The 16,447-nt window shown below is 45.0% G+C and overlaps 1 protein-coding gene across 6 annotated transcripts in view; it reads left to right on the top strand.

The window, feature by feature from the left end:
- The window catches only part of kif13a (kinesin family member 13A), a 346,616-nt gene that overhangs the window by 148,876 nt on the left and 181,293 nt on the right, over positions 1-16,447 (top strand). The window lies entirely within an intron of this gene.

Below are 16,447 nucleotides of genomic sequence, written 5' to 3'. Positions count from 1 at the left end.
TGCTGCCTAATCTGCTGAATATTTCCAGCATTTTCTGCTTTTATTTCAGATTTGCTTTTGCAGTATTTTGCTTTTGTATTGTTGTTACATAAGTGGTGCTATCCTGACATTCATATGTCGTGGAATCCTGTATTAGGACCTATACTTTTAATGGAGGGTTTTCACTGCTGTGGATGCTGGTTAGCCTTGCCTCCAGAGCATTCTATTGTTCACGCATGCTCTTCTGAAAAAGCTGACCGCAAAGCTAGGATTTAATTGCCAACTTGGCTCAGTTGTGGCAGCACACTCTCACCTGAGTGAGAAGGCTGTGGGTTCATGTCCCATTTTAGGACTTGATGTGACAGCCTAGGTTAGATACTCAATATGAAGGGAGTGCTGCATTATTTGAGGTGCCGTCTGTAAGGTGAGACATTAAACACAAACCCCATCTGCCTGTTCAGGTGGACATAAAAATCCCATGCCCAGGGCATGGAGTCTTCCTGCTGTCCTGGCCAGCGTCGTCAAAAATAGATCATCTCGCTTGCTGTTTTATGGGACTTCGCTGTGCACAACTTGTCGACTGCGTTTGACACACACCATGATTTTATAGTGGTCAGTACCTGTGTAAATTGGTGTGACACAGGGTTAAACCACTGTCCTTCAATGTTTATAACCTGCAATTGAATCCAGCTAAAACTGACTGGACAAAAGTAGTCTCTGGCTGTTGAGGGATCTTAATTGAAATTAGAGTCACATGCCATGGTTCCCAACAGACATGTGTCCACTACTCAGAACTTCCTGTAACTTGGGGAAAAAATGTGTGAGTTTGGCACTGTGATTTAATAATGGATGATATTAAGGAAAGTGGAAATGTCCTTCTGGTGTGGAAGCGGAGGCCTGCCTGAAAGAAAGAAAGACTTGCACTTATATAGCGCCTTTCACGACCACCGCACGTCTCAAAGCGCTTTACAGCCAATGAAGTACTTTTGAAGTGGAGTCACTGTTGTAATGAGAAACACAGCAGCCAATTTGCGCACAGCAAGCTCGCACAAACATGACCAGATAATCTGCTTTTGTTATGTTGATTGAGGGATAAGTATTGGCCAGGACACCGGGGATAACTCCCCTGCTCCTCTTCGAAATAGTGCCATGGGATCTTTTACGTCCACCTGAGAGAGCAGAGGTTGGAACTGAGGTGCGTTGGAGTTTTTCCACCTTTATCTTCTTCTTTTGAAGATGTTGACTTATGTCTCTAATTCTATATATGTTGGATATTTCCATTGTTGGTGGCAGCCAAAACCTTGCCAAAATGTCCTTTATTCATCTGTGACCCTTGTTGGTGAGTCCTGGCAAGCTTTTCAACTTGGGTATGGGGGATGGAATGCAGCTGACCCTGAACCTGCCCTCACCTTCCCACAATCACTTTCTGACCAGGATAGCAATCTGGCGCAGGGATCCATGAGTCGGTTTTCCCTTCACCAGCCTCGGGATGGATAAGGCCAGTTTTACAGGCCTTGCTGCTGCCTCAGGTGACGTTGGATAACTTACCACAAACTCTGGCTCAAACCTGGCTCTTTGCTGATAGGTGTGGCTTCATTCCACACCACACAGTGCATTTACTCATTAAGCCATCAGGGGAAACTCTCGAGTCAAGTCTTGTGTCCAAGCAGTTTGTATCTGACTTACTGGGTGGTGCTGAGTACAAAAAGTAAGAAAGCAGTTCAGTAGAATAAATATAGTCTGGGGACAAGATTTAAAAATTAGGAATAGTATTTAAAAGGCAAACAAAACCTGTTTAGACCTGCAGCCTAACCATAAATTACTGTAGTGAGTTAAATATACATTTTCAGAAGGTAATAGTTAAATATACATTTTCAGAAGGTAATAGTTAAATATACATTTTCAGAAGGTAATAGTTAAATATACATTTTCAGAAGGTAATGTAGATCCAATGCTGTATTGCGGAAGAGTAGCATAGAGCTATAAAAAGACTAAAATAGGTCAGGGTATGCAATTTTAAAACTCTTCCCATTACAGCATGCCTGATGCCATAGTGCTATTACTGTACACACGCCGTTTTGAACACCACTGATCTGGTACATTGTGTTTGGTGGTTGTGGTTGCAGTCATGGGGTGAAGTGGACCAAAAAGTGCTATTATATTTTCCTTAGAATAGTGGTGACCTCAGTGTATGCTGAAGTTTTAACACGCTGCACTTATTTTTGTTATGTTTGACGGAATAACTTTACCTGCACAAAGTGCACATGTCTTAAAATGCCCTACCAGCCTCTATTAAACTTGATGGTCTGTGGGTCTGCTAGTGGCCATAGCAGTGGCACCTGTATAATCTGTGACCAGTAAAACCTAACAACAGACCACAGCACGAGATCATGTCTGAACCAGTCACCCAGCACTGTCTGGTATTGTTACACAGAAACAGGCCATTTGGCCCAGCATGTCTGTCGGTATTTATCTTCCACACGTGCATCTGTTGTGCCATCACAAGTACTTGGTAGAGGGCAGTTGACATAATAACCAAATGCATAGTGTGCTTTGCTCATGTAATGATTTCATAGCATAAAGTGAGTATGAGTTGGCAGAGTATTAATTGCAGAAGTGTTCTATAATGGTCTTACTTTACTCATGATTTAGGTGGCCAAGTTTTTGTGGAATATTTTCAGTACTTAATTTCTTTATGTAGAGTTGTTAGAGCATGGAATGCTTTGCCGCCTGGAGAGGTTCAGGCAGAGACTATTGCATCTTTAAAGGAAGAGCAGATCAAAGTTTGAAGCAGAGAAATATGCAGGGTTGTGTTCAAGCACCACTTGAGGATTCAGCACATAATCTAGGTTGATACTTCAGTGGAGTGCTGCATGGTTGGAAGTGACCTCTTTCACACAAGATTTAAACCGAGGCCCTGTCTGCCTGTTCAAGGGGATGTAAAAGTTCCTGCCATACTTTTGAAGAAGAGCTGAGAGTTCGCACAGTGTCCTGGTAAACATTTATTCCTCTACCAACACCACCAAAACAGATTAATTAACCGTTTATCTTAAAAGAACAGTGACAGCACTTCAAAAGTAACTGATTGGCTGTAATGTGTTTTGAAATGCTCTAAGGATGTGAAAGACACTGTATAATACAGGTCTTGTTATGGGGAGAGAGCAAGCCAGTGGGACGAATTCTAGCTCAAACAAAGTGTCAGCATAGACATGATTGCCTGAATGGCCTTCTGTGCTCTAGCTTCTTGTGGAAGCTTGCCATATTTAATACCGAACCATTGTAGAGATGATTACTGTTAAGTACCTCTCATAGCATAACATTTAAATATTAATTACACCCATGCTTAAATTGGATTTGCTTTTTCCTTTCACTTAACTGAGCAAGAAATAGTAGCCGGGGCTTAAGTTGGTGCAAATTTTGAAAGAAAATAAGTCTGGCTGCCTTTTTAAAAAAAATTGATGTGCAGCTTTCAGAAACAGATGCCTGTTTCTGTAGTTTTTATATAACTTCCATGACTTCACAGCGATTTCCATTTTCCGTCTGAACAGTTGACAGCAGCTGCATTAATGGTGCCACTTTTATAGGGAAAATAATGACACTGTCATAGTCTTGTAATGCTTTCGCCCTTTTTAACTCAAACTGTTTAGGACATTTGTCGTCTTAGTTTTAGTAAGTACCTGTTCTATTTGGCATTCAGCGCACGCTGCCTGTTTCTATAAAATGTGAAATAGTTCTTGCAGACTAGTGCATAGAACTTGCAGGAATAACAGTTCAAATGATGTTCTAATGACCACTTTTGGTACTAGATAGTTTCCCCCTTTGCCCCCTCCAGCTTTATTCCCCTTTGTGCCTGAAGGCACTAACTTACGCTGGGGTGTGGTCCCCTGAACCCTCTGGTACCTTGACACATTGGCTATTTAAATGCAACCCTGGATGGAGAGTCTCAACAGTATATTGAAATCCCTCCATGACCATGTGCAAACCCATCACTGCAATCACTTCCACCCTCAGCTCCTCCCCTGCACTCTGAAGTCCTGAGTCTGCCTTTTTATGCATCCACCCCATCATTAGTGGCAGCATCTTCAGTCACCTCAGCACTCCCCTCTTGAAGTCCCTCCTTAAATCCTTTACCTTTTACTTCTCTCTCCACCTTTAAAAGCTTTCTAAAAATCCATCTTTATCAATCAAGCCTTCGTTCACCCGTCCTATTCTCTCCTACAATGGCTCCTGTCCATCCCCCTGTTTCAATTTGTGAAGCAACCCCAGGACTTTTTTGATGATAAAGGCACTACATAAATGTATGGGATATTTGACTGTGGGAGTATCCTAGCTAAGCCTGATCTTGCCCATACATGTGCACTTTCCAGTGGATAGCTGTTACGAGTGGAGCCTGACTGATTGATTTTTTTTTTCCATTCGCTTTCTTCCTCCCCCCCCCCACCCACCACCCCATTCCAAAGTAAATTTGATTGTGGTTTCCCCCAAAACTGTGATTTTCTAACTTGGCACAGACTTGTTAGTTGTGCAGAATTATCATAGAACCAGCATGTCTTGGTACTTTTCATCATCCAAACACAATGGGCCTGAATTTGCGGTCGGAGGCTTCCCGCAGGCGAATGCCTCCGAACCGCAAGAAAAGTACGAACCTACCTGATTGTCCAGGAGGTTCGAACACTTGCGCTCCTGGGCCTCTACACGTGCACATGCATAAAGGCTCACGTATCCCAGGGGCGCATGCGTTTCGCAAGCGCCCCCGGATCACGTGGGCTGGCCCAACCAGTCAGAAAGGGGGGAATCCTCATTATGCTTATGTGATTCAATTTACGTACGGAATCCCCATACATAAGCATGACTAGGAATCTCCTTAAAAAAAACCACAATTACACACCAGTTAAATAAAATAAATCATTACATGTTCAAAATTAATTAAAATACAATTCATATGTAAATGTTTTAAAGGGGCTAAAAATAAACGAAACTAGTTTTAAAGGTTTTTTATGTTTAAATAATTAAATATTTTAATATTTATTTAAACTCTTGCGCTGGTAAAAGGTCTTACGCCTGCTTTTACCAGGTGTAGGGGTTTCATGGGCATTCGTTGGGCAGTAGTTGGGAATAGCCCAACTCTCCGCCAGCGAATGTCCATTTCCTAGGGATGCGGTGGACCTGTCGAGCTGAAACTTGACAGATTGCAAGTTCCGGGTTTTCGCGCGTACGTAGCGCATGCGGAAACCCGCAACTCGTGGGACACTTACGGCTGAGTACGCGGTCATAGACCCCAGAAAATCCAGGCCATCGGTTGTCCTGCAGTCAGCCCTGGTAACTTTTTTTTATTCATTGATGGGATGTGGGCGTCGCTGGCTAGGCCTGCATTTAGTGCCCATCCCTAATTGCCCTTGAGAAGATGGTGGTGAGCCGCCGCCTTGAACCGCTGCAGTCCATATGGTGTAGGTACACCCACAATGCTGTTAGGAAGGGAGTTCCAGGATTTTGGCCCAGCGACAGTGAAGGAACGGCGATACAGGTCCAAGTCAGGATGGTGTGTGGCTTGGAGGGAAACTTGTAGGTGGTGATGTTCCCATGCGTCTGCTGCCCTTGTCCTTCTAAGTGGTAGAGGTCGCGGGTTTGGAAGGTGCTGTTGAAGGAGATTTGGCGAGTTGCTGCAGTGCATCTTGTAGATGGTACACACTGCAGCCACAGTGCGCCGGTGGTGGAGGGAGTGAATGTTGAAGGTGGTGGATGGAGTGCCAATCAAGTGGGCTGCTTTATCCTGAATGGTGTCGAGCTTCTTGAGTGTTGTTGGAGTTGCACTCATCCAGGCAAGTGGAGAGTATTCCACCACACTCCTGACTTGTGCCTTGTAGATGGTGGAAAGGCTTTGGGGAGTCAGGAGGTGAGACACTCGCCGCAGAATTCCCAGCCTCTGGCCTGCTCTTGTGGCCACAGTATTTATATGGCTGGTCCAGTTCAGTTTCTGATCAATGGTAACCCCCAGGATGTTGATAGCGGGGGATTCAGCGATGGTAATGCCATTGAATGTCAAGGGGAGATGGTTTGAGTCTCGCTTGTTGGAGATGGTCATTGCCTGGCACTTGTGTGGTGCGAATGTTACTTGCCACTTGTCAGCCCAAGTCTAAATGTTGTCCAGGTCTTGCTGCATATGGACACGGACTGCGTCAGTATCTGACGAGTCTCGAATGGTGCTGAACAGTGTGCAATCATCAGCGAACATCCCCACTTCTGACCTTATGATGGAGGGAAGGTCATTGATGAAACAGCTGAAGATGGTTGGGCTTAGGACACTGCCCTGAGGAACTCCTGCAGTGATGTCATGTGATTGAGATGAATGACCTCCAACAACCACAGCCAACTTCCTTTGTGCTATAACAACAGAAAATGCTGGAAATACTCAGCAGGCCAAGCAGCATCCGTGGAGAGAGAAACAGAGTTAACGTTTCAGGTCTGGGACCCTTCATCAGAACTGGAAATAGCTGGAGATGTAACAGATATTAAGCAGGTTCAGAGACGGGGGGTGGGGGGCGGGCGCTGGTGTTAGGAGGGGTGGAAGGAATAGAAAGAACACCCTGTACTTTTGTAAGAGGCAGGAATGATAAAATGTTGCAAATGGGAATGGCAAAAATCATACTGCATGAAAAATGGGGGCAGGGATAATTATCTGAAATTGTTGAACTCAATGTTGAGTCCGGCAGACTGCAAAGTGCCCAATCGAAAGATGAGGTGCTGTTCCTCGAGCTTACGTTGAGCTTCATTGGAACAATGCAATAGCCCGAGGACAAAGAGATCAGAGCGGGAGTGAAGCGGTGAATTAAAGTGACAGGCGACCGGAAGCTCAGGGTCACCCTTACGGACTGAACGGAGGTGTTCCGCAAAGTGGTCGCCCAATCTGCGTTTGGTCTCCCCAATGTAGAGGAGACCACATCGTGAGCAGCGAATACAGTATATTAAATGGCTTCCATACTTTCACTGCTGTCCATTGCTGGGTAATACATTGACTCAGTTGGTAGCGCACTCCCCTCTGAATCAGAAGGCTGCAGGTACAAGCCCCACTCCAGGAATTGAGCACATAACCTAGGCTGACAGTACTGAGGGCGTGCTGCATTGTTGGAGGTGCTATCTTTTGGATGAGTTAAGCTGAGGTCCCGTCTGCATGTTCAGATGAATGTAAAAGATCCCGTGGCACTATTTGAAGAAGGGCGTGAAGTACTGGCCAACATTCCTCCCTTAGCCACAATCACCAAAAACAATGTGGTAATTTATCCCATTGCTGCACGTAAAGTGATTGCCGGGTTTCCCTGCAAAACATCACTCTGCTTCAAAAAAGTGCATCATTGTATGTGAAGTGCTTTGGGACTTCCTAAACACATGAAGGCATTATATAAATGCAAGTTTTTCTGAATCACCATATTGTGAAAACTTGCAATGCAGTTTAGGTTGCAAACCTGTGCAAATCATTGCTATCAAACATCAAGAGCTGGTTCTTTATGGTTCTTGATGCTGCGAAATATGCCCGGTTTGTATTGCTGGTGGATTCTATTACACCAGGAGCAGAAAATAACAGTATACATACAACTTTTTGTGTGCCTGTGCGCAGTTGTTTGACAATTACATTGTGTGTCTTTGTTTCTGGCTGCCAGACCTTCCTTGATGACTGGGAAGAGTCCACATTGGCCAGCAGTGCGGCAATCACACCACCAACTTGTATGGGCAGGCTGAGTGCTCAACCTGTACAAGCTTATGGCCAGGAATAAATGGTAACTGGTGCTGCTGGAGATGGGTGTTTGCATTGCAGCCGGCGTTGATGCCACTTCCAGAGGCAGTAGAGGAAGCCATCTCCTCATGTGGGTCTCGGCCCCTCTGAAAGCAGCAGTGGTGGTTCCATTATCGTTGTGCTGCTTCCATCGATGGCAGTGCTGGAAGGCAAATGCACTATCAGAAACACGTCAGTCCATTTCAGAACAAGTCTGCAAATTCTCAAAACAGATCATGTGATTGCATTGGAGAGGGTGCAGAGGAGATTCACCAGGATGTTACCTGGGCTGGAGTGTTTCAGCTATGAAGAGACTGGACAGGCTGGGGTTATTTTTCTTTGCGCAGCGAAGGCTGAGGGGGGACCTGATTAAGGTGTACAAAATTATGAGGGACATAGGTAGGGTAGATAGAAAGGAACTTTTCCCCTTAGTAAAGGGGTCAATAACCAGGGGGCATAGTTTCAGGGTAAGGGGCAGGAGGTTTAGAGGGGATTTGAGGAAAACCTTTTTCACCCAGAGGGTGGTTGGAATCTGGAACTCACTGCCTGAAAGGGTGGTAGAGGCAGGAACCCTCAACATTCAAGAAGCATTTAGATGAGCACTTGAAACACCATAGCATACAAGGCTACGGACCAAGTGCTGGAAAATGGGATTAGAAATGACGGGGCTTGATGGCCGGCACGGACACGATGGGCCGAAGGGCCTCTTTCTGTGCTGTATAACTCGATGACTCTACACCAGAATTGGAAAGCACTCAAGTTTGTAATGAACAGTTTGTCTTCACCATGTGCCCATGGAGGTGACTGCAGTCATTATCTTTGAATCAAATGAAAATTTAGTAATGATTAGATTGATTTGCAGTTGAGGGGGGAAAAGGGACATGTGAATATTAAAGTATAATTATATTATGCACTTGATATGATTCAATGTGTTGAGATCTTGTGTACATGAGGGGGAGGTTTCTCCTAGTGAAGCCAATCATTTCTTGAACTAACCTTTTTCAAGTTAAATGTGGCATTGTAAGAAAAACACAGATCCCAAGTGATGGCGTTCAACAAATTATTGAGACCTTTGATTAGGTTTCTATGCTACCATTTCTAGTGGGTGAACTGTTTTAACAATTGGATATCAGTATAAAAGTGTTCCAAACAAAGTTGCAAATGCTGAAGGTACCATTTGTCCCTTGGGTGAACAGAGATATTTCTGGGGGTTGATTTTTCATTCAGAAGTCTCTTTCGGTGACGTGACATGACCTCTGATCAACCTAGACCATGGGAGTCACGAAAATCTTGTTGGTTTTTCTGAAGAATAAAAGTACTTACTTTTGTGATATAAACTGATTTTGAGTGATGGGTTACTGAATAAATAGCAAACCCCCCACTGTGTGGGAAGGGAAGGATGAGGGGATAGTAGAATTCCACTGGGGAAGGGGTCATTTTTGCTTTTATATCTACAGTAGTTTGTTGCTCTAAAGAAAGCACCGACTGACTTAAACAAAGCAGCAAGTGAAGTACTTCAACAATTTTCATTGGGTCTTGTCTGTATACAGCTTCTTGTAATGATGAGATGCATTAATCAGTACTTGGGTTTCTCTGCCTCTGTCTTCCTCACTGTATGTGCGTGTGAGACACTGTGGACAATAGACTTTCTGTAAATGAGGACATTGTTTTTTGCCCTGGTGTGTTTTATGTTTGTGTCTTGTTTTGTTTGGAATTCCCAGCATTCTGTGGCCTTTGAAAACCAACCCTCAAAAGGGGTCAGGGGTTAAGTAAAGTGCCAGCTTTCTGGAGCATACGCTGGCCTCTTAAAACTTTCTGGGGTGTTACAGTTCATTGTAGTCCTGGCAATAAAACTCTCATTTCTATTCCACATATGCACTGATCAATAAGGCACATTTTCTATTGTAAGGTGCCACTAGGCCTGTCTCTATCATGGCATTTAGCAAGAGCAAACCCGGTTAACATAAAAATTCAGCACTATGGTAATTGCGATTAAAACCAATGAATGAGATACGATACCTTTTTGTATGTGTACCAAGTGATCACTGTACATATTCACAGCCTTCATGGAATTTCCTTGTATTTCGAACGTATAGCATATGAGGTGAAGTGAACAGAGAAGAGTGAGTGAGTGTGAGTGTACCATAGCCGAGGAACAGTGTTTTGTCCAGTATTTGACCATGGAAAAGGGGTTGTCCTTCTTGCTATTTGTCAAGACTTGAGTCTTCAGTATGTGGTTTTAAAATGTGGGAAAACATTACCGCACCAAGTAAGTTCACTAATTCCACTTGTATTTCTCCAGATATGACATGAAGCTCCATAGGTTTTGTTGTGTATGTACCTTTAAGAGAATAACTGGTCTCAGACTGCAGCACCGGCAGTGACCACCCCTGTATAAAAGGCGCTAGAGAGCCTCTGTGTTTTTAGTTTCACTATGGACTTCCACCAGTAAAGACTTATTTTGTTCACTCCTGCTGTCCGTGTCTCAATTATTCACGGACGTAACACTGGCGACGAGTAAGAAACGAACTTACCTGCAACTCGGCAGCACCTCAGACGACGTTATTGAAGGTCGAAGCCAGAAGAAAGAAAGAAAAAGAAAAAAATCCAAAGAAACTTGAGAAACGGGCGTCGACCGTGGGCAGCCGCCCTCCAAATCGTCGGATTGAAAACTTGCAGGAGAGACTGTCCAGAGCCAGACTTGGTTCCTCGGTCTGTGGTTTCCCAGCTAATCGGGCTGGTGGCAGGTAGTGCACTGATCCTTCCTGGGCTGCGGCGGGCTCGAGCTCGATCGGGTGGCTTTTCAACGGGGCCGGGCAGCGAGTCGGGAAGCAAAGAGAGAGAGAGAGGGTGGAGCACACAGGGCGCGGCCGGTGCTTCGAAACCGGGCAGCATTCGGACCTAAGAGGGAGGGAAGTGTCCCAGAGGGTCCGCTCCACGACGGGAAAATAATAAAAGAAAAAAAATCAATATTAAACGCGCAAGAAACCGTGGAAAGCAGCGCTAACAACAGCGGGGAAGAAGGCAAAGCGCGGGAGGCGCCATTTTGTTAAATCGGGGAAGAAGGCAAAGTGCGGGAGGCGCCATTTTAGATTTGCAAGATGCCGAAGACTGGCTGTATCACTGCTTTTGATAATACAATAGAGGACTGGACCACATATGTGGAAAGAGTCGAGGTATATTTCGAGGCAAACGAAATAGCGGAGGGGAAAAAGGCATCGATATTGCTAAACTTAATGGGCGCTAGAACGTACGGCCTATTGCGGGACCTGATTACTCCAGCCAAACCGAAGGCGAAGAGTTTTAACGAAATTGTTGCTGTCCTACAGGAACACTTAAACCCTGCACCGCTGTTGATAGCAGAAAGATTTAAATTCCACAGGAGAACTCAGCACAAAGATGAGAGCAATGCTGAGTATCTTACGGAACTACGCAAGCTATCAAAGCACTGCCAGTTCGGAGCAGGACTGGCAGATACCCTACGGGACAAATTTGTCTGTGGACTCCTGAGTGAAGGAACACAGAAGAAGTTACTCTCAGAGAAAGAGCTGACGCTAGATAAGGCTTTCAGCGTGGCAGTATCGTACGAAGCAGCAGCCAGGGGAGCTGCAGAAATTCAACAAAAACCACAGGAATACGGCACCCACGAAATGACACGGGGATTTGCAAAATGTAATCGCTGCGGCAGAACTAACCATGACCAGAAGGACTGCTGGTCCAAAGACAAAATATGTAGGCAATGCGGGAAGATGGGACACATTGCACGAGTTTGCAGGTCTGGGAAGAAGACCAACGACAACAAAAAGGCTACTAAGGAACCGTACAAGAAAGTACAAAAGATGACGGACAGTAGTTCCGTAGACCAGATGAGCGATAGTGAATCCGGGAACAGGAGACTAAGCTGTCTCAAACTTCACAATGTAATCGCAAAAGAGGATCACCGAACCATTTGGGTCTCCCTCACGATAGCAGGGTCCCAAGTTAAAATGGAATTGGATACAGGATCAGCGCTAACTGTCATGAATCGACGAGACTACGAGCGGCTAGTTTCACACATACCCTTGAGAGAGACATCCATCGTCTTGACGACGTATACGGGGCAAAAAGTATACCCCAGAGGAAAAATAAGGGTGCCTGTCGAATACAATGGCAAGAAAATACGGAAATTGTATCTCTACATACTGCCAAATGGTGGACCACCGTTATTGGGACGGGAATGGATCAGGAAGATAAACTTAGATTGGCATTCCATTCATGCAATGACGGGGGACAGTAAAAAAGATGAAGACGTCACTCCTGGACGATTGTCAACAATCTTAGCTAACGCCAAAGAGGTATTTCAACAAGAACTGGGCACGCTTAAAGGCGTAACTGCCTCGATAAAAATAGAAGAGAATGCAGTTCCCAAGTTTTTCAAAGCAAGACCGGTACCATATGCAATTCGCCCAGCCGTCGAGGCAGAGCTGGAGAATCTGGAGAAGGCGGGCGTGTTGTCTAAGGTCGACTGGAGCGAGTGGGCGACACCCATCGTTCCTGTCATGAAGAAAACGTTAAGCAATACGTCCGGGGAGCCAAGGAAGATTCGCATCTGTGGGGATTTCAAGGTGACGGTGAACCCAGTCCTTCACACAGTACAATATCCTCTTCCAAGGATAGAAGACATCTTCGCCTCACTGTCTGGAGGGAAGCGTTTTACAAAAATTGACCTAGCACAAGCATATTTGCAGATGGAGGTTGAAGAGTCCTCTAGGAAGTATCTCACGATAAACACTCACAAAGGTCTTTACCAGTATCATCGATTGGTATTCGGAGTAGCACCGGCTCCGGCGATATGGCAAAGAGCGATGGAACAAGTCCTGCAAGGGATTCCGGGGACTCGGTGTTACTTGGACGACATCCTTGTGACAGGTGAAGATGACAGTGAACACCTTAACAACCTAGAACAGGTGCTCACTAGACTACGGGAACATGGGCTGCGAGCCAACCGCCCCAAGTGCGAATTTTTTGAGAAACAGATATCGTATTGTGGCCACGTGATTGATGAAGAGGGGTTACATAAGCCCCATGACAAAATTGAAGCGGTTGTTAAGGCCCCAGCGCCTGAAAATGTGTCGCAACTGAGGTCATTCCTCGGATTGGTGAATTACTACCATAAGTTTTTGCCGAATTTGTCGACAATTCTGCACCCACTGAACGCCCTGCTACGAACGGGGGTAGCATGGAAATGGAGCGATGATTGTAAGCATGCTTTTCAGAAGAGTAAGGACTTAATCACTTCAAGGGAAGTTTTGGCTCACTACAACCCAGCGCTGCCAATCAGGCTGGCGTGTGATGCGTCTCCCTACGGCATTGGGGCGGTACTGTCACAAAAATTCCTTGATGGTTCGGAGAGGCCGATAGCTTTTGCGTCACGCTCGTTAACTTCTGCCGAGCGTAACTACGCCCAGATTGACAGAGAGGCCCTCAGCCTAGTGTGGGGGGGTGAAGAAGTTCAATCACTACCTGCACGGTCAAAAATTTACTCTACTAACCGATCATCAACCTCTTGTCTCCATTTTCAACCCTCAGAAGGGCGTACCGATAATGACAGCACAACGGCTGCAGAGATGGTCCCTTTTCCTAGGGGCACACCAATATGACATCGAGTACAAAGGAACTAAACAGCATGGAAATGCTGATGGATTGTCACGTCTACCGTTGCCGACGGTGGAAGAAGAAGACCTTGCAGTGGATCCAATGGAGTTATTCCACTCGACCATAGTCGAATGTCTCCCTGTGACGAATGCAAACATAGAAAAGGAAACACGGAATGACCCGACACTATCACGGGTCTATGATTTAACGGTGAAGGGATGGCCAGCACATGGCGAACCACTGCTGCCAGCATTCTCGCCGAGAAGAGAACAGCTGTCAGTGTGCAGAGGAACCTTGATGTGTGGATCCAGAGTAGTAATTCCACCTAAGTTGACGGATAGAGTGCTCAATGAGCTTCATGAGGGTCATCTGGGTGGGGTAAAAATGAAGAGCTTAGCCAGAGCGTTTGTGTGGTGGCCGGGAATCGATAGAGAAATCGAAGAGATGACCAAGAGCTGTGCAGGATGCCAGAAGGTCCAAAACGCCCCACCACAAGCTCCTCTGCGTCCATGGGAGTGGCCCTCATCTCCATGGCAAAGGGCGCACATTGATTTTGCTGGTCCCTTCATGGACTCGATGTTTTTAATTGCGGTGGATGCACATTCAAAGTGGCCAGAGGTAATAAAAATGTCCTCACCCACCACGGAAAAATCTATCACAGTTTTACGAACCATATTCGCCAGGAATGGGCTGCCTGAACAGATTTGCTCTGACAATGGACCACAGTTTGTGTCTGAAGAGTTCCGGAGGTTCTTAAAGAACAATGGTGTTAAGCATTACACATCTGCCCCATATCATCCAGCCACTAATGGATTGGCCGAGAGGTTTGTCCAAACATTCAAGAAGGCTATCAAGGCAATGTGTAATGAAGATATACCCCTACAACACAAGGTGGACAACTTCTTGTTTGCCTACCGGAATGCGACACATGCGGTTACCAACCAAACTCCAGCCATGATGTTCTTCAATCGAAGACTACGATGCCGCTTGGATTTGGTTAAGCCAAACGTCCGAAGAGATGTGGAGAACAGGCAGTTTCAGAATATGAATGAAAGGCCGACCAGGAGTTTTAAGATAGGTCAACCAGTTTTGGCCCGGGACTACCGCACTGAGAAATGGCAGCCAGGAACGATTTGTACACGACAAGGACCTCTCATGTATACCGTGGACGTTGGGGAGAGCATTGTAAGACGCCATGCTGACCAGATTCTAGAGTCACTGGAAAACGTCAACTCCACACCACGATCTGATACACCTGGTAATGAAATCAACGTTCCAATTGCAGCTACCGCAGAACCGGTAATATTGGAAGCAGATGAACCAAACAATAACATTGATCCTGACTCAACATTGCCAGAAGAACCTGATACCCCAAAGAGGCGTTATCCAGACAGAATCAGGAAGCCTCCTCAAAGACTGAACTTATAATTGCTTAAACTTAACCAATGTATCTAGCAACCGTAATTGTGATTGTAATTAGTTATCATTTAGTTGTTAAATGAATGTTATGTGCTGTTTATCTAAAAGGGGAGGAATTGTTGTGTATGTACCTTTAAGAGAATAACTGGTCTCAGACTGCAGTACCGGCAGTGACCACCCCTGTATAAAAGGCGCTAGTGAGCCTCTGTTTTTAGTTTCACTATGGACTTCTACCAGTAAAGACTTATTTTGTTCACTCCTGCTGTCCATGTCTCAATTATTCACGGACGTAACAGATTTGAGGTGTGATAGCTAACTAATGTTAGACTTTTAAGTTGCTTGCAGGCTTATTTTAAGCTGCAGTATACTGTAACAATACAGCTTCCTGAAGTAAACCAAAGCTCCGTTTATCTTGCTTAAGCCAAACAAATTCAGGCCAAGTTGTGGCTGAGTGAGAAATTGAGTTGCAGGAATGAGTACCTCTTTTTAGATATTCCTCTCCAGCAACCCCCACTTCAAATTTGCTCCTGTCTTCTGAAGTCACTGATAGCGTAATAATTCAGAGCAAGACTGGTATGTTGAGGAAGCAAACTATTGTTCCCGGGCTGGAGTAGAGTGTATGTTGAACGTTAAGTGATACTTATTTGTTCAGTATTTGACATCCCCATTTGTAGTGACACCATTGAAGACAACTCTGTAAAATAAGCAGCAACTTGAAAACTCTTGAAAGCATCATAACAAAATGGTAGCCAAGATGATTTCCACAAAATGGTGGCCGTATGAGCATTCGCCCAATAAAGAGTCTTGGCACCAGTTAGATGCCTGCAGACAGCTATTGCTTTAGAGTTGCAGTTGTGATTCTGGAGGAACTCTGGTGCATGCAGTTTTCTACTGTTGCCAATTTTGCAATACCCTTCGCCCCCAAGTTTAAACAGGATCCATTTTGTAGAAAGGGAGCTGAGTTATATACACGTAAGAAACATCAAGGACTAGAAAAAGCCAGTCAGCCCTTCAAAGCACATCACACTCTTATTTTCACTCTCCCATTTTAGCATCGACTGCATTTTAAACATTGCTAATGTTTTTATCTCTACTACCCTAGCTGACAAATTACTGTGACGCATTTATCACTATTTGAATGAGCAAGTTCTTCCTAATAGGGAAGTGGTCCTGTAATATGAATGGGTGAAATATTACCTTTCTAGTGCTGGCATCCATTACTAGACAGGAAAACAGTGACCTGCAATCAGAAGCACGTGAACTGTTGTGAATGTTGTGCTCAAGGTAAAGGATGTCGATGCTGGGGAATCAAAACACTTTTTCCACCCAATAGCAGTATCAAGTACTCCTAGTTTAAGTATAGCATGGCCAGAAGCAGAATAAAGCTCCCTTTACTGGGCCTCAACATTTACAGTACACCTGTAGCATCAGTGCAAAGTGGTTTCAACATGGTAGTGGAGTGAGTGCCCCTGGAGGAAAGCACTTCGCTCCAGGGACAGGTCAAGTCTGGCTATGCGTTTGTATTGCAACTTCTTAACGAAACTGCTTTGTATCAGGGCTACAGTGTACTGTAAGTCAGCCAAAATCTTTAATTGTCACTTTAGAATCATGCTGCGTCAGCATGAATTTTCCCACTTCCCACATTTG

Source organism: Somniosus microcephalus, chromosome 5 (assembly GCF_052327205.1).
Source record: "Somniosus microcephalus isolate GS21.2 chromosome 5, FLI_Smic_1.0, whole genome shotgun sequence".
NCBI classification, from domain to species: domain Eukaryota; kingdom Metazoa; phylum Chordata; class Chondrichthyes; order Squaliformes; family Somniosidae; genus Somniosus; species Somniosus microcephalus.
This window is presented reverse-complemented; position numbering and strand designations above follow the sequence as displayed.